Source organism: Manis javanica, chromosome 2 (genome assembly GCF_040802235.1).
Source record: "Manis javanica isolate MJ-LG chromosome 2, MJ_LKY, whole genome shotgun sequence".
NCBI lineage: Eukaryota > Metazoa > Chordata > Mammalia > Pholidota > Manidae > Manis > Manis javanica.
The window spans coordinates 172,654,448-172,670,048 of NC_133157.1; the positions used below are offsets into that span (position 1 = coordinate 172,654,448).

The 15,601-nt window shown below is 42.8% G+C and overlaps 1 protein-coding gene across 1 annotated transcript in view; it reads left to right on the forward strand.

Moving 5' to 3' along the window:
* Nucleotides 1–15,601, forward strand: part of LOC140845365 (cyclic nucleotide-binding domain-containing protein 1-like) — a 203,331-nt gene that overhangs the window by 65,982 nt on the left and 121,748 nt on the right. The gene's annotated exons all lie outside the window — the stretch shown is intronic.

The following is a 15,601-nucleotide window of genomic DNA, read 5'->3' on the forward strand; positions in this document are numbered from 1 at the left end:
ACTCTATCCTTGGAGATCTTGCTTCATTAGGAAAAAGATCAGACATCTTTATTTATAAGAAAACATCCCAGATGATTCCATTGATCTTCTGGATTTGGGAAATGCTGATCTTTTGGTTGAACACATCTTTATTCTGGTCCTAAAAAAATTGTGTATGAGATTTTCATAAATCATTGCAAAGCTTCAGATATAATACTTTCTAGTATTTTATATGTGAACTGTATGTGAATCATTTTGGAGGAATTTTAATTATGTAGTATATTTTACAGAGCTTTAATCAATTAAAGAAATAAAAGTTTTAAGAAGGCTCAGCTTAAAAATTAAATTTTTGACATTGACATTCCCATAAATTTGATATTTTAAAAATATTTCTCTCTGTGGCACACTATAGACAATTTTTATAGGGGTTATTTTTAAAAGCACAAAATGATTGTTTCATATTTTTGTCATTTGCTTCTTAGATTAGTATAGAATCAAGTTGTATGTATTGAGTTAAAAATCTTTCCCTTGTAACCTATTATCTTGTGACCCTAAAAATTAAATTTCTCTCGTTATTCTTCAAGCCAGAGTTCTTGCAGTGTCCTAGCAGCTCACAATACATTTATGAAGGAATATCCTAAAATATTCCTACAGAGAAAAACCAGACTGCCTAAGCTTTTCAAACAGGAGGGGAAAAGGTAATGATGTCTTCTTTTGAAAGCAAGGTGGATGTGCGTGTGTGTGTATGTGGGTGTGTGTGTGTATGAAAGAACAATTGGAACTCAAATAATGAAGGTATTTGATCAGTTCCCAGCACTACATACCTGGAGGCACCCAAGGAAATGGGGATTGGTAGGAAAGAGTAAGTTCATATAATCATTCTGGAGGAATTTTTATTATGTAGTGTGATAATTGGGCCTAATAAATGTGTATTGCTGCTTTAGTTTTATCATTAAAATGAATAAGCAACTAGCCTTATATAATAAACATAGAGAAAATACTGTTAAGAATGAGAAGGATAATGCAATAATGACACAGAGAAAACTAAGAAAATTAGAAATTAGAGTACTTTATATAACTTAAGGCTAATTTGGTAATCTAGATGTTGGTTAATTTTCTAAAAAATATGTACTAATAAATGTATTCAAGAACATAGAAATAAAAAATTATTATTGTATAAATAAAAGTTGTGAAAAGTACTTTTCAAAGTATTTTTGAAGCAAAAAAAGAACAAAATCAAAAATTAAAAACCCATAGCTCAAGTGATATCATCAGATGTTCCTTTCAAATGTCCAAGAAAAGGTAATTTCTATGCAATTTAATTTTCCCTGAGTGTAGGTGAAGATAAGTAGGTTGTAAATTTGCCATGCACATACAACTCTGATTTCAAAATTTAATAAGAATATCAAAACAAGAAATATCAATTTAAATTACGGCAAACATACAAATAAAGGCAAACACAAAATATTAAGTAATGTTTGTATGTGGTTTGTATATGGTTAAGTTGGCTTCATCTGATGAGTGTAAAGAAAGGTCAGTATTAGAAAAGCCATTATTTTAGAATACTACTAACACAAGGAGAGCTATATATGATATATGATATCTACAAACAGTGGGAAAACATTTGATGTCATTCAGTATCCATGTCTCATAGTAAAAGTGAAATGATGATTTTACCTGTAATATGGCTGTTGAAAAATACAAAACATATTTTTTCATCCAGGTAAAATCTGCTCTACAGTAACAATAAAAATACCTTAAACAGAATTAAAATACAGTATTATAAAGTATATTAAGAAATTATAAATCTCCTTTAGGCTTACCTGGTCTCTCATGTAAGGTAATGAACCCATATGTACCCAGATGGTAGGAATAGAGCTCAGGTAATTTAAAGAAGCTTTTGGCAGAATAAAATTGATGAGGCAACATGAGTCATAGCAGACACTAAATGCCTATAGTATTAAAATTATTCATCAACAGCCTTTACCTATTATCAATGTTCAACATTCTATAAATCATTTAACACACATGTCATGTGACAGATATAATAGAAGACTTTAAAATATGGCACCTGCTTGATTTTGGGCAGCTGGTGAGAATGCCTGATACTAGGGCACTTGCTATATATTGAAGGAAGACAGTCATGTACAAGGAGAGTAGAAGAAATACTTCAAACAACCATTAAATTCAATTGGAGCAATGCCACATTAATGAACATAAATGTTCCTGGCCGAGACACAGGGAAAATCTATACTAGTGTAAAAAATGTGAGTACTGGACAAGAATGAATGAGATCAAGGACTGCTTGGAACTGATCATTATCTAAAACTTATTTTATTTATGGATCAGTTAGACAGAAGGTAAATTTTTGGTATAATCACAAGTGTAGGAAATCAAATACATTTTTTAAAAAGAGCACTGAATTTTGACCCATAAGACTTGGATTTGAGTTTTAATTTTGCCAAATAGCAGCAACATGGCTTTGACATGGTATTCTGAACATTGACTGCACTCAGTTTTTAATCATAAAAAAAGAATAATATTAATATCCTACTTCAGAGTTAAGTATTGAGAGAACTTCTTAATTGTACTTGCTCTTATTATCCTGGACTATATATATTAGCAATGATGTTTTATGTAGATTTATATTATCTGTCAAGAAATTCCACTCTTCCAACAGTTTAAACAATAACAAATTAATACATATAGTGTTAACAGTGACTTTAAAGAAATGCTGTTTTCTTTGCTTCAACAAATTTGATGTGTACTCTTTTTTAAATAAGAGGAAAAGATAGAGACTTTTAATCAGTGCATCTTTATCACATCAGTTTATTACTGGAGGAAAGAGGAAATATAAGGAAATTATAGTAATGGAGGAAATAGATAATAAGCACCCACAGAATTGTGGAGACCTATGTTAAAAATATATTATTTAAAATGTGACTTTTGTGGGGTGGGTAAGAATTCAAACATTTACAAGGAAGTCTGCATTCTTGTTATTATCTCATTTGACTTTAAAACTTCCTAGTTGATTTTAGGGAGATATATGTACTATAGATAACATTTTATATTATCTCATGCTATAACTTCCCCCAGTACGTGTTGGCAGCCGTGCTCAGAAAATAGCGCCCCATGCAGGGCAGCTGGAAGGCCCCGAACTTCCTAATGACAAATCATCCCACACCACTAAACTACATGCTAATTGCGCCTTGGCATAAGGACCAATGAGACCCACCAAATGGTTATGCTAATAAGGCATATGGAGCCGCACCAACCAGGTCAGAGCATGAGAACTATATAAGCAAGCCTCTCCTTCCCCTCTGGGTCCTGCCCAACTCATTTGTTTCACAAAGAGCTGAAGAATAAAGCTTTCTGCAGAAGAATCCTGCTGTTGTTGCATGCTGTTCTTGCCGGCGAGGACAGGGCACGCGACAAGTGGTGCCGAATCCCGGGAACCAGAACATCACCGGCACAGGGAGGACCCTTCAGACATCTGGAGAGGATTCAGAACTGCAGGTCAGAAGAAAGCCCGGAGGGGTAAGTTCCGAGAGGCCCCTGCTTTTTAGGATAATGGTTGATGGTTCTCTGTAAATAAGGAGGCACCATGGGGAATGCACCGTCATTAGTCACGGCGCTGCAGACAGCTCTCAAAGAGCGAAACTTGAAGGTCTCCAGCAAAGTCTTAGGATCTTTTGTGAAGGAGATAGACCGTGTGGCCCCCTGGTTCATTTGTTCAGGGTCCCTCTCAATCCCGAGCTGGGACAAACTGGGGAAAGATCTTGATAGAGAGGAGGAGGAGGGTAGCCTGAGGGGAGGCACCAGGCCCCTCTGGAAACTGATTAGAGCTTGTCTGCAAGATGAGAGATGTGAAAAGGTAATAAAAGAAGGTCAGAGAGCATTGACAGATATCCAAGAGAGCATGTCAGAAACGGAACGGGAAACAGAGAGCGCGCGCGGCCGAAAAAAGGCCACAAAAACGAAGGTAAAGAAACCTCAGAGTGAGGGAGAAAGCCCACCTAGGGCAAAAGCGAAAGAGCCCCGAGAAGCGAGTGACGATCGCCTCGGAGAAAATAGTAAATACCCCTGGAAAGAGTTGAGGGACCTCCAACTCTCCAACAGGGAATCTGAGGAGGAATTAGCATCCGCAGAGGAAGGGGAAGAAAATAAAACCGCAGAGTGTAGAAGTAAGGGAACCAGCAAAGTTGAAAAGCGGACCAAGGAAAAAATGAAAGCAGGGTGTCCCCCGACGCCCTTTGCCCCGCCACCTTACGTGAGTGGCGCACTCTCCTTTTGCCACCCAGATACTCTTCAGGCAATTAGACAAATGTTTCCTGTATTTGAGGATAACGGTGTACGCTCTCATCAGCCCCTGAGCCATAAACAAGTTAAGGAGTTAGCAGAATCCGTTCGGGCTTATGGAGTCAGTGCTAACTATACCATAGCACAAGTTGAGAGATTAACAGAGACAGCCATGACACCCGCAGACTGGCAATATGTAACTAAGGCATGCCTTTCTAGTATGGGGCAATACATAGAATGGAAGGCATTGTGGCATGATATCAGCATGACCCAGGCACGCGCAAACGCGGCCGAAGGACAGCCTGCATGGTCATATGATATGCTGACGGGCCAAGGACAGTGGGTAGCCGACCAGACCGCCTTCCCCTTACAGGTATATGCACAAATAAACACGTGCGCCGCCAAGGCATGGAAAGCCCTCACCAACAAAGGAGAAGTATCAGGCAATTTGACAAAAATTATTCAGGGGCTGAGCGAGCCATTTTCTGACTTTGTCGCTCGTATGATGGAGGCCGCAGGCAGAATATTTGGAGATCAGGAACAAGCAATGCCCCTAGTGGAGCAATTAGTGTTTGAACAATGTACCAAGGAATGCAGACAGGCGATAACACCCTGGAAACAAAAAGGGATACATGCCTGGTTGAAAGCCTGTAGAGAAATAGGAGGGCCACTCACCAATGCGGGCCTAGCCGCGGCCATATTACAGAGCCACAAACAAGCCAGGATCACTAACAGAAGTATCAAATGCTTTCAATGCGGGAAATTAGGACATATAAAGAGAGAGTGTAGGAGCCCAGCTTCAGAACAAACAACCCAAAAGACCCCTGAGTTGTGCCCTAAGTGTAAGAAAGGCAGGCATTGGGCTAATGAGTGCCGGTCTATTAAAGATATAGAAGGGAAACCCTTAGAGTTGCCAAAAAACGCCCAGAGGGGCCCCCGTCACCAGGGCCCGCAAATATATGGGGCAACCAGCACGCAAGTGTCATTCGGGAACAACCAGGCCCCCCAAGGAGAGCCACTTCAGGTTCCGCGGGATTGGACATCCGTGCCACCACCAGAATAGTGTTGACTCCACAGATGGGAGTTCAGCCTATCCCTTCAGACTTTAAAGGCCCCCTACCACCAAATACCATTGGGTTACTCCTAGGGCGCTCTTCTGCTGCATTGAAAGGCCTGGTAGTTCATCCCGGAGTCATAGATCAAGATTATGAAGGACAGGTAAAAATCATGTGTTCGGCTCCCAGAGGAATCTATCCTATATCCCCGGGAGACCGCATAGCCCAGCTCTTAGTTTTACCTAGTCTCCACGCCAATTATCCTGCTACCAACACGGAGAGGGGAGAAAGGGGCTTCGGCTCCTCTGACTGGGATTCAGCCTTCATAGTATTAGATTTAGCAGACAGACCAAAATTAACTCTTCAAATAGAGGGAAAGAGCTTTGAGGGAATCCTAGACACTGGAGCAGATAAAAGTATTATCTCTGCAACCTGGTGGCCCTCCAAGTGGCCTGTGACCCAATCCTCACATTCATTACAAGGTTTAGGATATGAGTCAAGCCCTTCAATTAGTGCCAAACCATTGAAATGGCGAGCCCCTGAAGGACAAGAGGGTACAGTCACCCCTTATGTACTCCCTCTACCGGTCAATTTATGGGGGAGGGATGTCATGAGAGACTTAGGCCTCAAACTCATTAATGAATACTCCACCCCCGCCCAAGGCATGATGATGGACATGGGATACATCCCTGGCAAGGGGCTGGGGAAACACCAACAGGGACACATAGAGCCCATCCTGCCCAAAGTAAAGAATGACCGTCACGGCCTGGGTTTTTCATAGGGGCCATTGAAGATGCCATGCCCATACCTTGGCTCACAGAGGAGGCCGTATGGGTTCCTCAGTGGCCCCTATCCTCTGAAAAATTAGAAGCAGCTCATTGCTTAGTGCAAGAGCAGCTCCAAGTGGGACACCTAGAACCCTCTGTGTCCCCATGGAACACACCCATATTTGTAATCAGGAAAAGGTCAGGATCATGGAGGTTGCTTCATGATCTGAGAGCAGTAAATGCTCAAATGAGAATGCTTGGACCCGTACAACGGGGACTGCCACTCCTCTCTGCCTTACCCAAAGAATGGAAAGTGCTCATAATAGATATTAAAGATTGTTTCTTTTCTATACCTCTAAGCTCCAAGGACAGGGAAAGATTTGCTTTTACTTTGCCAGCTATTAACCATGAACAACCCGATGCCAGATTTCAGTGGAAGGTCCTCCCTCAAGGAATGGCAAATAGCCCCACCATATGTCAACTGTACGTTCAGCGAGCGCTAGACCCAATTCGTAAGACCTATCCCACGCTAAAGATCATCCATTACATGGATGACATCCTTCTTTGCTCCCCACAACCAGCGGAAATAGAAGAAGCATATATAGATCTCACTAGATCCCTAGAAAATTGGAGACTGAATATAGCAAGCGAGAAGGTCCAAAAATCTAGTGTTAGCAAATTCCTAGGAGCAACCATTTACACAGATGTAATTTGCCCCCAAAAGCTTGAGATAAGACATAATCAATTGCGAAATTTGAATGACTTCCAAAAACTCCTAGGGGATATTAATTGGTTGCGCCCATACTTAAAGATACCCACCACTGAATTGACTCCACTATTTAAAACCCTAGAAGGAGACCCACAACTAACGTCACCGCGCTCCCTCACACCTGAGGCATTACAAGCCATTCGCAAAGTAGAACAGGCTTTGATGACAGCACAATTAAATAGAGTGCAATCGAATGAACCCTTTGAGTTGTGTGTCCTTCCCACCCCAGAGCTGCCAACAGCAGTCTTATGGCAGCACGGCCCACTGATCTGGATTCATCCCCAAGCCTCTCAGGCTAGGACAATAGAGTACTATCCAGCAGCCGTGGCCAAACTTGCTTTGAGAGGAGTAAAAACCTCCATGACACATTTCGGAGAGGCTCCAGCTAAAATTATAACCCCTTACAGCGTAGAACAGATACAAGTATTATGTGCTATGAACGATGATTGGGCCATACTTGCTTACAGTTTCTCAGGAACCTTTGATAATCATTTCCCTAAACATCCCCTCATCAACTTCGCCAAAAATCATCTCCTAGTATTTCCTCGGGTCACTAGCCTAACCCCGCTGCCTCATGGAAAAACAGTTTACACGGACGGGTCTAAGACAGGCACAGGTGCCTATGTCCATGATGGCAAAGTTGTGACAAAAGGCTACACGCCTGACACTCCACAAATAGTGGAATGTCGCATAGTCTTAGAGGTCCTACAAATCTTTCCTGAACCTTTAAATATTGTGTCTGACTCCTGTTATGTAGTTAATGCAGTCAAATCTCTAGAAGTGGCCGGGCTAATCAAAGCGTCCAGCCCAGTAGCCACTTTGTTCAAACAGATACAATCAGCACTACTTCATAGGCAATCTCCTTTGTATATAACTCATATCAGAGCACATTCAGGCCTTCCCGGGCCTATGACCCAAGGCAACCACCTGGCAGACCTCGCAACCAGAAATATAGCTTTTCCCCTGCTAGACCCTATCACCACAGCTTCAAAATTCCATACACAATTTCATGTCACTGCCGAAACACTGCGCAAGCGGTTTAGCATAACCAGGGCCGAAGCTAGGAACATTGTCCTTAGCTGCCAACATTGCTGCAGCTTCCTTCCCACACCTCATGTTGGGATCAACCCCAGAGGTATTAGGCCTTTACAAGTTTGGCAAATGGATGTGACGCATATTTCATCTTTTGGGAAACTGAAATATGTGCATGTATCCGTGGATACTTGTTCAGGAGTCATCTTTGCCTCCCCATTGTCAGGAGAGAAAGCTTCCCATGTCATCCAGCACTGCCTTGAAGCTTGGAGCGCATGGGGGTTACCACAGATTCTGAAAACAGACAATGGCCCAGCCTATACCTCTACAAAATTTGCTCAATTTTGTCATCACATGGGGATAAAACATATCACTGGCCTTCCCTACAACCCACAGGGTCAAGGGATTGTGGAACGCGCGAACCGCACGCTCAAATCCTATTTACTTAAACAAAAAGGAGGAATTGAAGATATACCCCCCACACCAAAAACTGCCATAGCCCTAGCACTTTTCACTATAAATTTTTTGAATCTGGATGCTCAAAGCCATACAGCAGCGGATCGCCATCATCAGTGGCCAAAAGACCCACAAGAACTAGTAAAATGGAAGGACGTGTTATCTAACCAATGGAAGGGCCCGGATCCAATCATAATCAGATCCAGGGGAGCTGTGTGTGTTTTCCCCCAGGGTGAAGAAAATCCCTTCTGGATCCCGGAGCGCCTAACGAGGAAAGTCCTAAACAAAGGAGATGACTTCGCTGTACCTCCTGACCCTGCTCCTGACACTGGAGACCCCGACTCAGGGAGTATTGAGATGGGGAATCCTGTCTGCCTTTCCTAAGCCTATGCCTGTCCGTTTCAATGCAGCCGTTTTTCCGCGCTTTTTCACTACCAATACTAGTATGAACTTGCCCTACTTAGTTAAAGACACCCTAGTAGCTCCCCTGGGAGAAAACCGATCCTTCGTAACTAATGGGTCATTATGCTTCACCACTCAGAATCTAGCTGGCTGTATCTCCCTGAAACGGAGGAAATACGGATGGTTCAGTGACATAATTCTAGAGGCCAGTAGCCTCCCCGTTATGTCAGCTAAATTTGAAGGGCCTAATAAGGAAGGGAGCCCGTCCTATAAGAACATGACTATCCACCAGATGGTTCTCTGGATCAATGGCACATTTGTACACTCTCCCAGGAACAATTCCACCGACAGGCCTCGTCAACCCAAATATGCCTCCCATTGTGTGGGCGACTATGAGGGAGAGCTGTGGCCCTGGACTGACTGTCAGTCAACTGTAGTAACGTGGGCAACTGAGAGGCAGGAGTTTACCATCTCCCCAGATATGGAGGGACGGCCAGCCAATGAGGCTTGGTGGCCAGTAAAGGTGCTCGAAGGCGAGTTTCGTCAGCAGCTGAGCATGAACCCCTTCCATAAATGGATGCTGTGTGGAGTCAATGGCTCGTGTACTGACCTCTCCCCCTTTTCCGCCCTCCAGGGTGGGGGAATCGGTGTAAAAAATATCACCTTTTGGTGCGAGAATAACCACATGCGCGCACACTGGAACATGATCATGACCCATAACAACGAGAACTACACGTGTTCAGCAAAATCAGGTCCAGAGTCACCTAATTCCCTTTTTCCACCTTCTCCAGTATGCGTATACCCCCCATTTCTGTTTATCTTATCCAATAGTAGCTTTGACTCCTGCTCCAATGAAACCTGCTTTCTGTCTCAGTGTTGGGATGCGCGTAACTTTACCAATGCTTTGGTAGTCCGCATCCCCCGTTGGGTCCCTGTTCCCGTAGACGCCCCTAACACCATGACTCTGTTTCGAGAAAGGCGTGATTTCGGTGTTACAGCCGCCATAGTGCTCCTGATCTCCGCGACCGCGGTCGCAGCCACCGCCGCTGGTATAGCTTTAGACACCTCCATCAAATCGGCTACAGAGCTCAATAACCTTGCAGCCTCAGTAGCTTCTGCCCTGGACCAACAGTCCACACTTGATGGCAAACTGAAAGGAGGAATAATGATCCTCAATCAACGCATAGATCTCGTGGAGGAACAAATGGAGGTGCTCTGGCAAATGGCCCAATTGGGATGTGAGCGGAAATATCGTGCCCTCTGCATCACTAGCATTCAATATAAAAATTTTACACGGGCAGCTAATCTGTCACAAGACCTGTCCCAGTATCTTTCAGGAAACTGGTCCCAAGACTTCGATGGGACACTAGAAGAGCTGCGGCGAGAAATTATCCACATCAACTCCACCCGTCTAGATATCTCCGTAGCGGAAGGACTCTCTTCCTGGTTCCTCAGAGCTCTCTCCCACGTCAAGGAGTGGGCGGGCATGGCTGGGATGGGCGTGTTCCTGCTTGGAGGTCTCATGCTCTTACTCTGGTTGTTATGCAGACTCCGCAACCAACATAAGCAGGACAAGGTGATCCTTGCTCAAGCCCTAATGGCGATAGACGTTGGCGCCTCTCCCCAAGTGTGGCTCAACATGCTTAAGAAGGAAGCTCGGCTTTAGCTTGAGGTAGCTCTTGCACCCTGAGCCCATGTGGCACTGCACCAGGCCCGAGTACCTCAATGCTTAATCACAGCTTTCTTTAAGAAGCTCATGGTGCAAGAGGGTTGAGAAAAAGGGTCCAAACCCTTTGTACCAAGCGGTCCCAACGCCAGCCAGAGGATGCGAGGCAAAGCACTGCAAGAGGTCTTGGACCCCTCTGAGAGGCATGCCTGACTGCATAGGGGTAGATGCCCAGAACCCCTCTCCAAAAAGGGGGCATCAGGAATAATTGCGCCTTGGCATAAGGACCAATGAGACCCACCAAATGGTTATGCTAATAAGGCATATGGAGCCGCACCAACCAGGTCAGAGCATGAGAACTATATAAGCAAGCCTCTCCTTCCCCTCTGGGTCCTGCCCAACTCATTTGTTTCACAAAGAGCTGAAGAATAAAGCTTTCTGCAGAAGAATCCTGCTGTTGTTGCATGCTGTTCTTGCCGGCGAGGACAGGGCACGCGACAAGTACGACCACTTCCCTCCTTATACCCCATAGACCACCTTGGCCTTAGAGAAAAGGTCAGGGCAAATACTACTTTAATGAGGAAGATATAAAATGGAGGTGTATGGAAAAGAGGAGTGACAGAAACAGAGGAAGTGAACCAAGCTCAAGGTCTATTGATCTTCACTTCCACCCCTGGTGTGAGTCATGCCATGAGGGGATGAGAGCTGTAGTAACATTCAGATAGTTATTGAGGAAGCTGAATTCTCTTGGGCAGTGATAATCAGCTGGACTGCACACTGGAATCACCTGGAGATGTTTGTTTCAAGTACTGATGACAGGTCTCTGTCCAACCTAGACTATTAAAATTGGAATCCCTGGATGGGAGATAAAAAATATTCCAAGATGATTCTTGAGAATCAATACAATAGAGTAAGTTGGGACACATTCAACAGGAAGTGGGAATAATCAGCACTAGTGAAAGGAGATGCCTAGAGATGACCTTGAGATAATACTTTTGTTTCCACTGGGCCTGTGTTTAGCATGTAGGGGGTCCAGAATATTCCATGAACACTGGTGAGGAGAGAATGAAGTGCTGATTGGATTGAAGGGCCATAGGACTCTGGAGAAGGAAAGAGTAAACTGCCAAAGGCAGAAATCTAGATGAAGCCAGGGTAAAGTAGTAGGCAAGAGTGGATGACAGCCAAAAACATTCAGTCTTTCCTCAGTAAATGCCAATCCAGGGGCCAGAGCCACTTGCAGCCACTCTGCAGCAGAAACTTGATGATGGTCAGCTGACAGCTCATAGGTTAGAGGAGCTTCTCCCTCCAACCATGGTCATGTAAGCAATCCTTCACCCTCCCCCCATGATACATCCAAACCAAGTCCTGAAATGATATGGGACATACACAAAATTGACAAGACTGAGCCTTTATCTATCTGACAGAAATAAAGTTAGTCTAATTGAACTGTTTCAAACTAATGAGATTGAAACACTGTTTAAAGATACTGGGGGAAGAAGATCTGTGAGGTCATGAGAAAGAAATAAGCAAATTATCTTTTTTGTGCATCTTAGGGTTTAAGTAAATATCCAATCCCACTAATTTGTTTAGATACTAGACTGTTAAAACTATATCCATACGGTGAGGAGAAGAATAAAATGTTCTTTAACTAAAAAGCTATGGAAACTGTTTCTATAAAACATTCTAAGTGATCAAAGTGATCACATCACAGGATAGCTGATGGTTGTGGCACAGTTAACATGGCATCTGTCATAACTTGTTTTTTTAGGAGAAAAGCAATTGGAAATCTAGGACCCTGTAAAAAGGATATTTCATAGACTAATAATAGTGGAAAATAAGCAACCTCATGTTAAAAGGTGCTATATATCGTATGTGATCAGGGAAGTGGAAACTAAAACAATAAGACACCACTATATACCTATTAGAATAGCCAAAATCCAGAACACTGACAACACCAAACATGAGAATGTGAAGTGACAGGACTTCATTCCTTGCTGGTGTGAATGCAAAATGGAAAAGACACTTTCAAAGACAGTTTGGTTTCTTATAAAACTAAACATGCTGGGGCGGAGCCAACATGGTGGCATGAGTAGGACAGTGGGAATCTCTGCCCAAAAACATACATATTTTTGAAAATACAACAAATACAACTAATACTAAAAGAGAGACCAGAAAACACAGGACAACAGCCAGACCACATTCACATGTGCGAGAGCCCAGTGCCTGGTGAAAGGGGTAAGATACAACCGCACCAGAGTGCAGACACAGTGCATGCGTGGAGGGCTGGAAACTAGGGAAATAGAGCGGCAACACCTCTGAGCTTGTTCTGAAGCTGATGCCCCTGTGACAAAGAAAAGCGAGTGCTTTTTGAAAGTCTTTAAGGGGCAGGGACATAACAGCTGGATGGATACAACACAGGTCACAGCCCAGTGGCTGGAAATTACAGGGAAAACCGGGTGCACTAACCCCTTGGGCAACAGCTCTGAGACCCCTCATGGAGGTAAACAGCCAAACAGCCCCCCCGCAAGGTCCATTACCCCTCCAGGCGCTGAGAAAGCAAAAGCAGAGAAACAGCCTAAGACAGGCCCCAGCCTCAGAAAGGGAAATCCCTCCATATCAGCCGGGCAAGACACAAAGACCCAGTCTACATGCAATTACCCAACACAAGCCACTAGGGGTCGCAGTTGTCCCCGTAAAGAAAGGCCAGTAGCAAGTGAAAAGTTTGGCCCTCCCAGCTGACAGTCAATAGCACCTGTCAACATGAAAAGGCAAAAAAATGTGATCCAGACAAAACTAACCCAGACAGCTTCAGCATCTGCTACATCTTCCCCTGAGAAGGAAACTGGGGAGACAGATTTAACCAGTCTTCCTGAAAAAGAATTCAAAACAAAAGTCAGAACTATGCTGATGGACTTGCAGAGAAATATGCAAGAACTAAGGAAGGAGAATACAGAAATAAAACAAGCTCTGGAAGGACTTCAAAACAGAATGGACGAGATGCAAGAGACCATTAATGGACTAGAAAACAGAGAACAGGAATGCAGAGAAGCTGATGCAGAGAGAGCTAAAAGGATCTCCAGGAATGAAAGACTTCTAAGAGAGCTGAGTGACCAATTGGATGGAACAATATCTGCATTATAGGGGTACCAGAAGAAGAAGAGAGAGAAAAAGGGATAGAAAGTGTCTATGAAGAAATAATTGCCGAAAACTTCCCAAACTAGGGGAAGAAATGGCCTCTCAGACCACAAAGGTACACAGAACTCCCATGGCAAGGGATCCAAGGAGGGCAACACCAAGAAACATAATAATTAAAATGGCAAAGATCAAAGACAAGGACAAAGTATTAAAGGCAGCCAGAGAGAAAAAAAAGGTCACCTACAAAGGAAAACCCATCAGGCTATCATCAGACTTCTCAACAGAAACCCTACAGGCCAGAAGAGAATGGCATGATATACTTAATGCAATGAAACAGAAGGGCCTCGAACCAAGACTACTGTATCCAGCATGAATATCATTTAAATATGAAGGAGGGATTAAACAATTCCCAGACAAGCAAAAGTTGAGAGAATTTGCCTCCCACAAACCACGTCTTCAGGGCATCCTACAGGAACTGCTCTAGATGGGAGCACTCCTAAAAAGAGTACAGAACAAAACACCCAACATATGAAGGAGGTAGGAGGAGGAATAAGAAGGGAGAGAAATAAAGAATCATTAGACCGCGTTTATAATAGCTCAACAAATGAGTTAAGTTAGACAGTAAGATAGTAAAGAAGCTAACCCTGAACCTTTGGTAACCACAAACTTAAAGCCTGCAATGACAATAAGTTCATACCTCTCAATAATCACCCTAAATGTAAATGGACTGAATGCACCAATCAAAAGACAAAGAGTAATATAATGGATAAAAAAGGAAAATCCATCCATATGCTGCTTACAAGAGACTCACCTCAAACCCAAAGACATGCACAGACTTAAAGTCAAGGGATGTAAAAAGATATTTCATGCAAACAACAGAGAGAAGAAAGCAGGTGTTGCAATTCTGGTATCAGACAAAACAGACTTCAAAATAAAGAAAGTAACAAAAGACAAAGAAGGACATTACATAATGATAAAGGGCTCAGTCCAACAAGAGGATATAACCATTATAAATATATATGCACCCAATACAGGAGAACCAACATACCTGAAAAAAATACTGACAGAACTAAAGGAGGAAATAGAATGCAATGCATTCATTCTAGGAGACTTCAACACACCACTTACTCCAAAGGACAGATCCACCAGACAGAAAATAAGTAAGGACACAGAGGCACTGAACAACACATTAGAACAGATGGACCTAATAGACATCTACAGAACTCCACATCCAAAAGCAACAGGATACACATTCTTCTCAAGTGCACATGGAACATTCTTCTCCAGAATAGACCACATACTAGGCCACGAAAAGAGCCTCAGTAAATTCCAAAAGATTGAAACCCTACCAACCAACTTTTTAGACCACAAAGGCATAAAGCTAGAAATAAACTGTACAAAGAATGCAAAAAGGCTCACAAACACATGGAGGCTTAACAACAAGCTCCTAAACAATCAATGGATCAATGACCAAATCAAAATGGAGATCTAGCTATATATGGAAACAAACGACAACAACAGCACAAGGCCCCAACTACTGTGGGACACAGCAAAAGCAGTCTTAAGATGAAAGTATATAGCAATCCAGGCATATTTAAAAAAGGAAGAACAATCCCAACTGAATGGTCTAATGTCACAATTATTGAAATTGGAAAAAGAATAACAAATGAGGCCTAAGGTCAGCAGAAGGAGGGATATAATAAGGATCAGAGAAGAAATAAATAAAATTGAGAAGAATAAAACAATAGCAAAAATCAATGAAACCAAGAGCTGGTTCTTCGAGAAAATAAACAAAATAGATAAGCCTCTAGCCAGACTTATTAAGAGGAAAAGAATGTCAACACAAATCAACAGTAGCAGAAATGAGAAAGGAAAGATCACGATGGACCCTACAGAAACACAAAGAATTATTAGTGAGTACTATGAAAACCTATATGCTAACAAGCTGGGAAACCTAGGAGAAATGGACAACTTCCTAGAAAAATACAACCTTCCAAGACTGACCCAGAAAGAAACAGAAAATCTAAACAGACCAATTACC